At 40.4% G+C, this 15,703-nt stretch overlaps 1 long non-coding RNA gene across 2 annotated transcripts in view; it reads left to right on the top strand.

Annotated features, from left to right (window-relative positions):
* Nucleotides 1–1,906: 1,906 nt before the first annotated feature.
* The window catches only part of LOC109522040 (uncharacterized), a 104,551-nt gene continuing 90,754 nt past the window's right edge, over nucleotides 1,907–15,703 (top strand). The window contains exon 1 of one of the 2 annotated variants that reach the window (XR_002169489.1): nucleotides 1,907–2,192. This is a non-coding gene — a long non-coding RNA (uncharacterized LOC109522040). The remainder of the gene's footprint in view (nucleotides 2,193–15,703) is intronic. The other variant, XR_002169490.1, reaches the window with a different exon arrangement.

Genomic DNA, 15,703 nt, shown 5'->3' with positions numbered 1-15,703 from the left:
ATGGATGCCAGTGAAAGCGCCAGGCTCCTTGCTGAAATGTACAATAAATGACTCTTATTCGCATTCTAAATGGTTGCAAGTGTTTGAATTCATCAGGGTGCCTTAGCGTCACCCGCTGTGAGCCCAAGAGCACAAAGCACACCAGCACCAAAGCTACACAATAGTTTTCCATCCCACTCATAAGCTGCGCAAAAACACTTGTTTCCGTTTTTCAAAACTAATTCATCTGTCCCTTATATGAAACTCAAAATTCAGTTTTGTTGTTTTTGTTTTTTGGTGCGGAATAATTACAAGGACAGTGGGAAGAAACAAACAGAAAAGTACAAGACATTCAGACGACTTTCCTCTCCAGTCTTTCATCATCGCTTACTATCAGGTAATTAGTTTATCACAATGCCAAGAAAACGTTTCCAGACAACAACCTCAGTTCCCTTGAAATGTTGGATTTGTTTCAAAAACGGAAGGTGTTTGTTTCTGACAAAGGGGAAAAAAGAAATATTCCCCCGAGCGCCAGCTGCAGAGTTCTGAGCAACCTATCAACTACTTAAACCACCTTTAGCTATCTCACATTTGATATTCTTTCTGAATCATAGATTGCTTGGATTGACAAATACCTGAAATGTTTTACTGTACATTGAAAACCAGGAACGATACAGGGCTCTACTTTATTTTTGCAGACGTGGAAATGTTGGCTGATCCTAATTTTTATGCAGGCGCAAACCTCACTGCGCCTGTTTGGAAATTTGTCAGACTGCTTTTCATTTTTCCCGGCAAGGTATATCATGGGTGTGTCCTTTGACATCTGCCTGGCGCATGGGACAAATTGGTGGTTGAAAGTCAGTTTAAATTTATGGCTCCTCAGACCGCGTCTAACTTTTGACAGGCAAGTGGAAAATGTCAGTAAATCGGTGAGTATTAAAAGCACAAAAGCTACTCCAAAGCTATAATTCTGCCAACTGTATTTTTTCTCCTATTTTCACATGGATGCAGTGTTCTTAGACCCCTTGCTAATCTGCCACAATTTATTGCAACAGAATAATTACAGAATATGTTTACAATTGATCTATATGCAAATTGCAAAAGAAGCTGTCTTCAATAAAGAATACTGGATTCTTTCAAAATCTATCAAAGTCATTACTTTCACACCATAGCAAGCAAACTGAGTGGCCAAGAAGTCATTATCATACCACCCACAGGAAAATATGTTAATTTTCCTGAACGGCCGGTGTAATTCTGGGCTGGTCCTGGGCATCATGGCCAGCCTTCAATGATTCACTGTTAACTAGCGATTTTGTGCATGAGATAGAGGTAGACTATGAGATAGAATGCAAAAGCAAAGCAATGGCAGAAAATGATCAAGTAAAGTAAGCTCAACATTTTTTTTTCCTTTTACTTCAACTTGTTACTGCTGATTTATGAGTGTGTTGGGTAAGGTTCTGTATATGTGTACATTTTATTTTTACACATCTGCCTGTGGTGGTATGACAAACAATGACTTCTCGGTTACAATGGCGTTTACAAGAATTTGTACGTCCACTGAGCTGTTGCCACGCTGGCCTCCCCATTGAAAAATTTCTGGTTATGCTCGGCCTTCGACTTGAAGCATTTTCAACATAAGGATGTGCGCTTGAGCTGACCAGATCTGAATACTGCTTCAACGTGTGTTCAATGTGTGTGGATTTTAGTTGAGTTTAGTTAATCAAAAATAACATTCATGAAAATGAAAGAAAATTCCTGGGAATGGGAAAATTTGTAAATGAAGCATGTCATTGTTTAAATATGGGGAAAATATTGGTGGCTATACTGCAGTATGTCCTTTTGGGGCACTGATCAACAAAGTGATTGTTGGAATCCATTATGTCTTTTCCACTGTGTGGCCCCTCCCACTGTTCTGTTTTCCTTGAATGCAGTGTGGGCGGGGCGTCTCCCCAATCATTGCACCTGCCAATGTTCACCTTGTCAGCCACACTCTCCTCTGCAACATACAGGCCAGTCTGAAGATCTGACAAACTGTTGCCAGTTTGTCAGCTACTTTCACTGCCATCCCCTCTCCTGCCCAACTCTCCAGTGCACCTCAGTTTGGTTTTTCTGACTGCCTTTGGTTCCTGCCTCCTTGACCTGGCCCTCTGCCCTGACAACAAACCAGTACTGAGTTCACTGTGTCTGCCTGCAGGTCCTGTGCTTGTCTTAAGGTAAGCTTAACACCAATCCCCTCCAAGGTACTGCTTTTATTGGAAGTCTGTTGGAGTCCAATACCTTTTGAGTTATGTTCGTGTACATTATACCTACACTTGAAATATCTCCCTTCTTAAAAAAAAATATTCAAGCTGCTTTTGAGAATCGGAAGCTCCGATACAGCATGGGGGCACGTGTTGTGGGGAAGCAACAACACGGGTTCACAAACACAGGTATCCAATATGTGTGCTTTAAGAGCAAGCAGGCCTGAACTGGCACACACATACGGAACTGTTTGTTGAGAAACCTGCTTGTTGGTTCTGCTGCCTTTGACTTCTCCAACATTCTGTCAGAGCAGACAAAGAGATTTGCACCAGACATGGTGTGTTTTTTTTCCCCATCTTTGGAAGAAAATGTGTTTGATGAAAGTATTACCCCAACAGCTGAGCAAGCTGTGCACTGCAATACCCACAAACGACTTGACTAGTTTTTCCCAACATATACACCGAGCCTAAGTGATAAAATGCTATTACCGAAGGCAGAAAAAAAAAGTTTGCACTCATTCTCTTCCATTTCAGTGCAAAGCTGACGAGTCTTAAATCATGTTTTGTTGTTTTTCTGCTACCCCTGGAAGAGGTATTGATTTTTAAGATGGTCTCCTACACCACGCCAGCAACATCAAGTGAAGAAGAAACTGTTTTTCAAATCATAAAAAGAACATACTTTTTTTTTTTTGACTGATGAATGCTATCACCACTTGCGCGTCAGTGAATTTCTCACCTTGTGTGGAGTGAATGGGACGTAACATTGGACCGCTTGATGCATTATTGCATAATTTGCCCCAGTAACCAATGCAGCCGGTTGCACGTATTCTCCACCTGCCGCTGTGCAGAGATGTCATTTACTCACCTGACCTCATAATACCACTAAGCTGTGTCAAGGTTCAGCAGTACTTGGTGACAGCGATGGACTGAGCTGTTAATCTCCCTAAACTGATCTCCTCAGACACACTCACTCTGTCACCGATACCCCGAAGCAGCAGCCATCTCTTTCCCTCGAGAGCAGTGACAGGTGAAAGAACTGGATAGGTCTTATATCTTGGCATCGCCCCAGATCAGTCGGCACGAGGATGGGTGACTGCAACTGAGTTCTGTCAAGGTCACTTTTACAATTGCTCACAATGAACACTGTCATCATTGTTCTGGAACAAAAAGTCAGGCTTCATCAACAGGCATTGAGTGTTGAGGAATTGCTGGAGGTTATAGGAAATGTTGACTCACTTTAACATGCATGCTTTCTTTTGTTGGAATCTGCAATGGTTTGATAATTTGGTGCTGATCTAATTAAGATTATTCCCTCTTTTGACTTCAGTGTTAAGGCATGTCTGTCTTAATGTGTTGGAGCTGTGCATTTTACTGTTCATCTTTGGACAGGTACACACACAAGGATTTCTTAAAAAAAAATAGTTTTCACCTGTGATGGACCCCTCACATAAAGGTGTTTAACAGTGGCAGTCATTTTGTGTGTGTGTGTGTGTGTGTGTGTGTGTGTGTGTGTGTGTGTGTGTGTGTGTGTGTGTGTGTGTGTGGTTTCCTCAGATAATCTCAAAACAGAACACCACACACAGATTCTTTTCCACCCCCGAATGTTCTCAGACGCAGAAATATATCACGTGATCACACATGAGCACTCAAAAACAGAGAGAAGCTCCAGGATGAACGGCCGAGTTACTCGAGTGTTTCTGAAATGGACCAGAGGCGGCGCATTGTAAAATTGTAATGTCAGCATGAAAAGACTTGCTTTGGAAAATACCCTTTGGGGTCTGGGGAACCCCTTTTAAAAACAAAACAAAACAAAAGCCTTAGGACATGTGGAGTTTGAGTTAGTTTTTCGACCTTGACTTTTTTTTTTTTTTTTTTTTTTACCCTTTTCCACTCTTAACGCAATTCAGATACAAGCACTGTCTTACAGGGCAATCTTATAAGACATAGGATTGTCAGGTGCTTAACTTCCTTGGCAAGGAAGGTGCAAAATTGGGACAAAAACAGCCCATGTTTTTGTATGTGTACCCGCCGGCATTAGTGTCAGATATGTCTTGTCCTTCCAGTGGGATGGTGGCACATATGACAAGAAATAACCAACAAGAAATCTGAGGTCTTGTAAGTCTGCTCACAACTAAGTGCCATTCAAGTTTTAGATAGCTTCAGCAGCCACAACAACAACATCTACAAAACAGCCTTCCATTATGCTGCTGCGCAGACAACTTTTCGCCCACGATTAATTGTGTCAGCACTTACCTGTATTTTTAGTGAACTTTTTTTTTTTTCACTTTCACAGATATTGATACACATCTGTTACTACCTCTGTAGCTGGCTAATTGCCATAACACAATGTTTCACTTCTGGGTTTGTCCAGTTTGCAAAACATTTCCCGTCCTGTAACATCTGTAGAAAACATGTTCTCAATTTTATAAAGCTGCTTGCTTCACACAGACAAAAAATGTCTTCTTTTTTTTTCTGATGGATGATGCATTCATTCCCTTTAGTTTTCAAATGTTTTATTTTGGCACTGTGCTCTTGCTGTGCCACAGCGAGGCATGTCTGCGACTTTAAGTGAGAAAAGCTTTTCAAACAGCACTAAAGCTAACCGTAAATTCTACGAACCGAATCAAGTAATCCATCAATTCCTCTGTCTTGATAGTATAGAGAAAGTGATGCTAATGGAGAAAAGAAACCCTGTAATTTGAAAAAAAGAAAGCTAATTTAGCTTTCATACACAAAGTGCTTTTTAGATAATCCCTAATTATTAGCAAATCTCACTTTTTGGCATTTGCTTGTAGAGAGACAGGCAAGATGTGTTTAATCTCCTTCACGATGATGATTTACGTCGCTCATTTGTAAGGGTAGCTGTTTGTGTTCCCCTGTAAATATTTGTTGTCGAGATTCTGTCGTTTATATCCTGACTGCTTCGAGTGAGCGAGTGAAATTCAACTCAGGGGCAGGGTCACCGGCACCCAATCATTCTGTCGTCTGTTGTTGCGTCGCTGCATGTGTGTGGTCTCATATCAAATTGACAAATGTACTCCAAATGTAACATTTCTATGACGCCAATTAAGACATTCTGATGATGATGGCAACCAAATAAGAGCTTAATAGAGTGGAGTCGCAAAATGTTTCAGGTCATTAGTGAAATACTTCAGTTTTGCTGCTAGACAACTTTGTGCGTCACCTTCACTAGTGACCTCCGTCGATATATTGAGCAGCCTTTTGAGGAGAGAGAGTGAGAACGCCTCTTCAAGGGAAATTAATATTCACAGAGGATGCCGTCCTCAGCAGCCCTAATCAGAATGGGATCTCACTTCCTTTCATTAATCAAGACGAGTATGTCCTGGTATCACAGTTGTTTACCTTCAGTTTGTTGTTTTTACAGCCTGTTGACTTGAGGCAGACAACCTAAATCGTGTAACACATGACTTCACGGTGCAGTGGTTTCACAGAGATTTAGCACATATTTGTATTTGGTGCATATATTTCTTTTTAATATGACCGCGTGATGGAACAACTGTCATAATAACAGTAATTTAAATAGCACGGCAGTCCCAAGGATAGGAGCCTTAATTTTTGGTGACGAGTTAAGTAGCAAGCACAATTACATGTATAAAAAAAATGGCAACAAGTCATCTTCCAGCCACTAAATTAGACTTGTTCATACTAAAACTGTGAATACTAATGTGACGGGCTTGAACGTTTTGGTGATAATGTCTTTGTAGCACAGTTGGCACACAGCCATGCACTTCTGCGTCACTCAATGCAGCTTGTGAATCACCGCAATGTGTTTATTTTATTTTTGCTAAATAACAAATTGCTGTTCATCAGAATCAAATCAACCGATTAACATCCAGTATGTCTACTTTTTGTGCTGAGTGATCTATCAATAATGTCATTAAGAGTGCCACTGTGTGGGTGGGGATGGGGGCATTGTCACACACAGATGCACGATCGGGGTCGAATGTCCACGTTAACACTTGACACTGGCCAACTTTGTCATACACAAGTGGAGAGCTTCTGGCAATTCTTTATAAACGTTCTTTTGTCCCCGCACGGACTCCAGTCTGTTTTTCCTCCGCCATGTTGACTGCGCGCCTCACCAGCGCAGAGTCTAAAGTGAATGAGAGGAGCCGCTTCGATTGGCTGGGAATCAAGTCACCTCTGTTCACTCACGCACTGTGCACACAGACTGTGCCCGTCTCTGAAAATAATACCAAAAAAGAAAGAAAATTCCAACCATACACATAGTTGACTGGTCTTTGCGCTAGACTTGAACTGGGCATGAAAATAGGGCCCAAAGTGTTTATAAACTCAATTCGGGCAGAAAATACATGGTTTGCGGAACTGGTTGCCAGCCAATTGCAGGGCACACATAGACAAATAACCGTTCACACACACAATAACACCTAAGGATAATTTGGAGTGGTCTATTAACCTGCCATGCATGTTTTTGGAATGTGGGAGGAAACCGGAGTACCTGGAGAAAACCCACGCAGGCACGGGCAGCACATGCAACGCCCACGATTAATTGTGTCAGCACTTACCTGTATTTTTAGTGAATTTTTTTTTTTTTTTCACTTTCACAGATATTGATACACATCTGTTACTACCTCTGTAGCTGGCTAATTGCCATAACACAATGTTTCACTTCTGGGTTTGTCCAGTTTGCAAAACATTTCCCGTCCTGTAACATCTGTAGAAAACATGTTCTCAATTTTATAAAGCTGCTTGCTTCACACAGACAAAAAATGTCTTCTTTTTTTTTCTGATGGATGATGCATTCATTCCCTTTAGTTTTCAAATGTTTTATTTTGGCACTGTGCTCTTGCTGTGCCACAGCGAGGCATGTCTGCGACTTTAAGTGAGAAAAGCTTTTCAAACAGCACTAAAGCTAACCGTAAATTCTACGAACCGAATCAAGTAATCCATCAATTCCTCTGTCTTGATAGTATAGAGAAAGTGATGCTAATGGAGAAAAGAAACCCTGTAATTTGAAAAAAAGAAAGCTAATTTAGCTTTCATACACAAAGTGCTTTTTAGATAATCCCTAATTATTAGCAAATCTCACTTTTTGGCATTTGCTTGTAGAGAGACAGGCAAGATGTGTTTAATCTCCTTCACGATGATGATTTACGTCGCTCATTTGTAAGGGTAGCTGTTTGTGTTCCCCTGTAAATATTTGTTGTCGAGATTCTGTCGTTTATATCCTGACTGCTTCGAGTGAGCGAGTGAAATTCAACTCAGGGGCAGGGTCACCGGCACCCAATCATTCTGTCGTCTGTTGTTGCGTCGCTGCATGTGTGTGGTCTCATATCAAATTGACAAATGTACTCCAAATGTAACATTTCTATGACGCCAATTAAGACATTCTGATGATGATGGCAACCAAATAAGAGCTTAATAGAGTGGAGTCGCAAAATGTTTCAGGTCATTAGTGAAATACTTCAGTTTTGCTGCTAGACAACTTTGTGCGTCACCTTCACTAGTGACCTCCGTCGATATATTGAGCAGCCTTTTGAGGAGAGAGAGTGAGAACGCCTCTTCAAGGGAAATTAATATTCACAGAGGATGCCGTCCTCAGCAGCCCTAATCAGAATGGGATCTCACTTCCTTTCATTAATCAAGACGAGTATGTCCTGGTATCACAGTTGTTTACCTTCAGTTTGTTGTTTTTACAGCCTGTTGACTTGAGGCAGACAACCTAAATCGTGTAACACATGACTTCACGGTGCAGTGGTTTCACAGAGATTTAGCACATATTTGTATTTGGTGCATATATTTCTTTTTAATATGACCGCGTGATGGAACAACTGTCATAATAACAGTAATTTAAATAGCACGGGAGTCCCAAGGATAGGAGCCTTAATTTTTGGTGACGAGTTAAGTAGCAAGCACAATTACATGTATAAAAAAAATGGCAACAAGTCATCTTCCAGCCACTAAATTAGACTTGTTCATACTAAAACTGTGAATACTAATGTGACGGGCTTGAACGTTTTGGTGATAATGTCTTTGTAGCACAGTTGGCACACAGCCATGCACTTCTGCGTCACTCAATGCAGCTTGTGAATCACCGCAATGTGTTTATTTTATTTTTGCTAAATAACAAATTGCTGTTCATCAGAATCAAATCAACCGATTAACATCCAGTATGTCTACTTTTTGTGCTGAGTGATCTATCAATAATGTCATTAAGAGTGCCACTGTGTGGGTGGGGATGGGGGCATTGTCACACACAGATGCACGATCGGGGTCGAATGTCCACGTTAACACTTGACACTGGCCAACTTTGTCATACACAAGTGGAGAGCTTCTGGCAATTCTTTATAAACGTTCTTTTGTCCCCGCACGGACTCCAGTCTGTTTTTCCTCCGCCATGTTGACTGCGCGCCTCACCAGCGCAGAGTCTAAAGTGAATGAGAGGAGCCGCTTCGATTGGCTGGGAATCAAGTCACCTCTGTTCACTCACGCACTGTGCACACAGACTGTGCCCGTCTCTGAAAATAATACCAAAAAAGAAAGAAAATTCCAACCATACACATAGTTGACTGGTCTTTGCGCTAGACTTGAACTGGGCATGAAAATAGGGCCCAAAGTGTTTATAAACTCAATTCGGGCAGAAAATACATGGTTTGCGGAACTGGTTGCCAGCCAATTGCAGGGCACACATAGACAAATAACCGTTCACACACACAATAACACCTAAGGATAATTTGGAGTGGTCTATTAACCTGCCATGCATGTTTTTGGAATGTGGGAGGAAACCGGAGTACCTGGAGAAAACCCACGCAGGCACGGGCAGCACATGCAAACTCCACACACAAAGGTCGGAGCTGAAATTGAACCCTGCACCTCTGCGCTGTGTAGCGGACGTGCTAACCAGTCGAATACCATGCCCCGCAAACTGGCACTCTAAAATCTCTCTCTCTCTGTCTCTCTCTTTCTTGCATATGCCTTTTGTCTGATGTATAAAATGTTTGCACTTTACTTCCTATTGTAAAGTCCAAGGCCAGCTGTCATAAATTGGTGCATTGAGATGGTAGACTCAAAGATGTAAGTGTGAAGAGCATCTTAGTGGAGAAATACTTAAACCTCCACAAGGTAAAAGTGAGATCAACATAAAATAGAGGGAAAAAAAAAGCTCTTAGTGAGCGTTAAGTGTTCCGTCTATACTATCAGACTCAATTCAAGGTTTTCTCTTAAAAGTAGTTCTAGTGGATATTTTCTGTAATCACGCAGTCCACTTTAAATGAAAGAAATGATTGTGAGGAGTTTTGATCCTGTGAAATATCATTGGATTAACCTTTAAGACACACAAACACGTTCTGTAAAAGCATTGAATGCACATTTCAAAATGATAAAGTTGACTAGTTATGTCTTGGCTTTTTATAAAATATATATTGAAATATTGTGGATGTTGTCATCTTAGGCCCAACTGTGGAATGAGGAAGTGCTGGATCTTCCTTCGTGTAAAACGTATTTTGTCCTGTTTTCCCCCAATATATGGAAAAGTAAAAATATGAAAAAAATACAAATAAGAACTTAAACATGGCTCACCCTCATATGAAAGTGGAACACTTTCCTCAAAGACAAATCAATCGCTCGTACAGCAGATCGGTCATTGAAAGAATGATACTACTAATATGCATGGTTCTATACTTTTTGTTCTTTTTTTTGGGGGGGGGGGGAGAAATTGGGAATTTCTCCATTGTGAGATGAATAAAGGTTTTCTTATTCTTATATTAAATTATTTTTTTAACACCAGGCAACATGGCACCCGAGCCCCAAAAGTGACATGGCAACACCAAAATCAGGAAAGGTCACTGATGATTTTGTTTTTCAGCCCCCCAACTGCACAGTGTATAAAAATGGATGCTTTTCATTAATTCAACACCTCTCTCCCAATTTAGATGTGATAAAAATAGAACCAATGGCAGACCTGATCTACTGTTTCTTTGCATTACATTTTGGTCACTAAACGCCAGTATGTTTTTTATTTTCTTTTTTTCTTTTTACACATTTGTGTGAGATACTGTGATGGCGTGGTCTTCGGAGGTCATTGAAAGCCCCGGCTAATTTGATGGTCCCTGAGACCAAGAATAACCGGTTTATTTTACTTTTATTCATCCATTACATCATTCAGCCCCTGTGGGAAGTCTGCGTTGAGCTTAATAATTTTAGAAATATGGCTAAACCCGACAAGGATGGAAGAAAGGACATCGAGAGGACAAAGATGCTTCTGGCTTAAGTTTCGCCTCTAATAAACTAATAAATTAAGGGCACCTCGTTTTATGACTTTGGGAATGGAATTAAAGTATAAATTCCTCCCTTTTACCTTTGGATGTGTTCTCTCATTAAGACAGGAAGGACTGAAATTGCACCACCTGCTGCTTGGGGCTCTCTGAGCAATTGTTCTTTTACAGTGTTGTGCTTTTTCAAGCCAAGTGTATCATCAAAATCTGAAGTGTTGTAATTAGATATGATGGTGTTGCCTATTCCTGTGTGGCTGTCTGCCGAACAGGGCGGGGAGTCAATATATTTTTGTCGGCATTGAACAAAGGTGGGCCGCCCAGAACCTTTTTGATGCGCCGTTCAAAATGCCTTGGAATAGCTTTTAGTCTTTCAAGTAAGGAGCTTGGTTTGTGAAGCCGTTTTGTCATGCCAAGTTATTTATTATTATTATTTTTATTATTATTGTTATTGAAATATTACTGCTTTAATGCATACCATTATTGAGTCATTTTGTCCATTTGCTCCTGTCTGGGGGAAAAAAACACAACCTGGTCCCACTGATTCGTTGTTCAATCCCCCCCCCACCCCCCTTTTTTTTAATCTCACAGTCACCATGTGTACTTCAGAAGTTGAACTTTTGTTATTCTTTGATAAATACAGTGGTACACATTTGTTAACTGACAAGTACCTCAAGAGTGTCATATTCATTTTTGCCACGGGCCTCTTTGGAGTTACGCCTTCCCACGTAGGGTCGTTACCGAAGACATTTTTAGTCATCACATCGTATTATTACTTGTACACAACAAATTGATGGAAAACTACTTTTGAAATGTGTCAACTATTTGTTTGTTCAAGCGAGCGTAAACAAGGTAGCTAAATTATTGCAAAATCTCAACGTTATTTATTGCACATGACAATTTGACATTTCGGTACAGACTGTAGCAAGGTTCATGCAAGTTTACACAAATGATTTGCTTTCGCGGGCTGCATAAAATGATGTGGCGATCCAGATTGGGCCCCCTGGCCTTGCGTTTGGCACCTGTGGCAGAAGACAATGCAATAAATGTATAGTACTGGGCTGAAGTTGTGCTTTTGTCCATCTCTTTGTTGGTTTTCTGGCTACTTCATGTTTTACGTCTGACAATGAACGGGATGGGTGTGTCGTTATGGTGGTGAGTGGGCAGATTCCATTGAAGTCGTAATAAAATGGTTTATTTAATTTAATTTATTTATTTATTCATTTATTTAACTTGTGTGAGCCGCGACCTTTTGTGGATTTTTTTTGGTCTATCCAACCATTTACTGATTTGCACTGGTAAAATGAACATGCCCAATAAGTTCCTTTTCAAAATCAAAGCTAGTGCACGCTACTGTATATACTGTACATGATGCTAAAATGTCATTCATCTCAAAATGAACTGGATCCTTACAATGTGCGGACAAACTTTGTGGAGACTGCACACAGTTCAAGGCTAATTCTTGCACACCATTTTACGGCTGGTCTGCCTGTATTACGAACCGAAAAAATTGATAATATTCTAGTCTAACAAATCAGAGGCTGCATTTAAGACACTGTATATTTCATAAAAAGCTCCCCAAAAGGCTGAGCAAAAGGCTCTGATTTGCAAGATAGTCTCGCAGTCCTGCAAAACATGGCATATGTTTTAAATCAATGCCAATATTCACAGAATACCGCATATTGTATTATCTTACAGTGCACAGTATGATGCTGTTCAGTCTTCTAATTTTGTGTTGTCAATTTCTCAAAGTACTTTTATATTTTACCTTAGCTTCAAGGTGGCATTTGGCTAAAATTGGTACAAATCGAGCTCTAACTGTGAAGGAAAATTAAGAAAGAGCTATGGTCTCCCCCCACCCCCCCGACCCCTCCCTCAGACTCTTTCACTGACTTGACCTTTGACTGCTCCTCATTTCCTTGGTGGAAGTATGTTGTGAGAAGTGGAATTTTGGGGAAGGGGCATACTGGTTTTCTGACATTGAATGTATTATGCATGTGGAATGTAGGGTTAAATCAAACACATGTGTACATTGTGGAAGAATAGACTCAGGTGGGTGTTGGATTTCAACACAGTAGACCTCACATGTGAAGAAGAGCAAAAACAATTTGACCCCATGTGTAGAAGAGAAACCCAAGGAGTTTGTGAGTGATGCCATCATTGTTGGCTCATGAAATATGACAACTCTGCGTCGCTGTGTAATATTTCATTTTTCCACTTCAAAAAAGCCATGAACTCGTCAATAGTGGATATGATTCCATTCTTGTATTATGCATGTGGAATGTAGGGTTAAATCAAACGCATGTGTACGTCGTGGAAGAATTGACTCAGGTGGGTGTTGGATTTCAACACAGTAGACCTCACATGTGAAGAAGAGCAAAAACAATTTGACCCCATGTGTAGAAGAGAAACCCAAGGAGTTTGTGAGTGATGCCATCATTGTTGGCTCATGAAATATGACAACTCTGCGTCGCTGTGTAATATTTCATTTTTCCACTTCAAAAAAGTCATAAACTCGTCAATAGTGGTTATGATTCGATTCAATACTTTTCTGTCATGTTTCGATAATTTCTCGCTACCATTTCATTTTAGATTTTAAAATGTTCATGCATTTATATTTATCATTATTACGATTACCTTTTTAACTTAGATCTGAGGTCTCAAAGTAAAAGTGTGTACGTTACAGCTTCTGTGAGACTTGATCATGCACAAACAGACTTTCTGAGTCGATGTAATGTTTTTAATTAGAGTCAGCAGAGAATTGTTGTGGTAAAGAATCTCCTAAGTAAGGAAGTCATAAAGGAGCCAGTAATGAACAATTGAAAAGAAGTAGCGTGTACAGCAGCTAATTAAGATCAAATTGCCCTGCCTGGCCTGTTTTCTACTTGAGATTTTACATTCTGTTCCTTTTTTTTTTCCCTGTTCAATTATGTATTTTTCATTCTATTTTTCTTTAGCCTGCTCTCATCTCCACCCGTCCCACTTAAGTTAACACCAAACTGCTTTTTGTGGGGTGACCTGCTGGTGGCAAAATATGTGTCAGTTTGTCCTTGAACCCTGTGTTAAACAATGTATGCCTTATGTGGTGTCTGTTTTATAAATCAGGACTTTCAAAGGAAGCATTTTTGTGTGTGTCTGCGTGTGCGTGCGCATGCTGCGCGCCTAACCTAAAGCAGGTTAAATATCAGAAACAAAAATCTCACAAAGGACACGCAGGCCTTTTGTGCACTCACATTCAGGCTCAAAGCTGTGTTGAGGAGGGTCGCTTCTTTTTCAAAAACTAAAAGGAAACCTGAAGTCAAAAAACCTACATCAAAACCACCACGAAAACTTGAAACCTCAAAAGTGTTTTTACTTTTTCTCTATAGCTTTTTGTACTTCTGTGTTGTCACCAGACCCCATTTACTAAGGGTACAGTACATGTGAAAGCAAATACGTGACAGAAGACCTTCATTGCAATGTAATGGTAGCACAGCGAGACGTCCTTGCTGCTCATGACATTACTGAAAAGGCGACAATATCCAATAGATGCATAGTTAGATACATTAGCACTCACTTTGGGAAAATTCAAGATCTCGTTGCTCACAGTGAATGGACCAAAATATACACCTACGGACGAGATCTAGGAAACACGTCCAAAATCCCCATTCGCTATTCGTATCACCACTAAAAAATAAGTTCTGAATCCACTCGAATGGGTTACTCATTGCATATTTGCTTAAAAACATGTCATAGTCCAACGTGAAGAATCTACTTGATCAAAATGGTAAATTGAGTGCGCTTATACGGCACTTCAGCTGCATCATACCAAAGTGTTTTATTTTCAAAATGTATCTCTCGTCAAGCATACAGCAGCGTGTTGATGCAGGTGGTATAACCGATGGAAAACTTTCCCTTTTTAGTTGAAAAATACTTAAACCACCAGGGTACCTTGACATATCCTGGCCAACGGGAGAAGAGCACAGCGAGACGTCCTTGCTGCTCATGACATTACTGAAAAGGCGACAATATCCAATAGATGCATAGTTAGATACATTAGCACTCACTTTGGGAAAATTCAAGATCTCGTTGCTCACAGTGAATGGACCAAAATATACACCTACGGACGAGATCTAGGAAACACACCCAAAATCCCCATTCGCTATTAGTATCACCACTAAAAAATAAGTTCTGAATCCACTTGAATGGGTTACTCATTGCATATTTGCTGAAAAACATGTCATAGTCCAACGTGAAAAATCTACTTGATCAAAATGGTAAATTGAGTCCGCTTATACGGCACTTCAGCTGCATCATACTTCGTCCAAAGTATTTTATTTTCAAAATGTATCTCTCATCAAGAATACAGCAGCGTGTTGACGCAGGTGGTATAACCGATTTTTTAGTTGAAACATACATAAACCACCAGGGTACCTTGACCAATCCTGGCCAATGGGAGAACCAGGGCTGTTTTGCATTTGGTCCAATTTTAAAACCATCCACGTAGTAGCATACCAGTTAGCTTATGTTAACATGGGGCGTTTGTATCTGAGGTCCGACATGCAACTGATTTGTTGCTAGGACGGCCAACAGCAAAGTAACGACAAAGGTGTTGATGCACTGCCCAGTTGACTGATTGCTTAGCAGTTTAATTTAATGCTCATTAGGCAACTAAACATTCCAACGCATGTGAAAAACATCCGGGTGTCACTCTCGAAGGGTGTGCTCCACACGGCGCTGTGCAAGGTGGAGGGGGGTTGACGACTGATTGGCACAATAGTATTTTCAATGTGCGACAATGACGTGGAAGGGCCTAAAGTCTAATTTTTCCCCCTCTGATAACGCCTCTGGGTCTAAATTAGGGCTGAAACAAGTCCTCGAGTAATTTGGGTACCCCAGTTAAAAAAAAAAAATGCTCAAAGCATTTTTCTTTCTGCCGCGAGTACCGGCTTGTTTACATGTTCACTGCCAGAAAGAAGATGCCAAGCTATGTAACTGCATTTATTATTAAGCGGAAATGTGTTTTTACTCATTTGTCCTTGTTTTAAGGTACGGCAGCAGTAATAATTAGCATTTGAGGTGATTTCTATTAGTGGTAGGAATTGAATTATAAGTCCAAATTTGTCAAGTAATGCTTACTTTTAGTCCATGCTGACATGGAAACGGAGGCAATATTTATTTCCCATAAACACAGAATCATTTCAAGTAATGGTTCCACAAAAAAAAAAAAAAAAAAAACCTAATATGGCAAGC

The sequence above is a fragment of the Hippocampus comes genome, unplaced genomic scaffold, assembly GCF_001891065.2.
Source record: "Hippocampus comes isolate QL1 unplaced genomic scaffold, H_comes_QL1_v1.1 scaffold151, whole genome shotgun sequence".
Lineage (NCBI taxonomy): Eukaryota > Metazoa > Chordata > Actinopteri > Syngnathiformes > Syngnathidae > Hippocampus > Hippocampus comes.
Note: the sequence above shows the minus strand (reverse complement) of the source record. Positions and strands in the feature narration are given on the sequence as shown.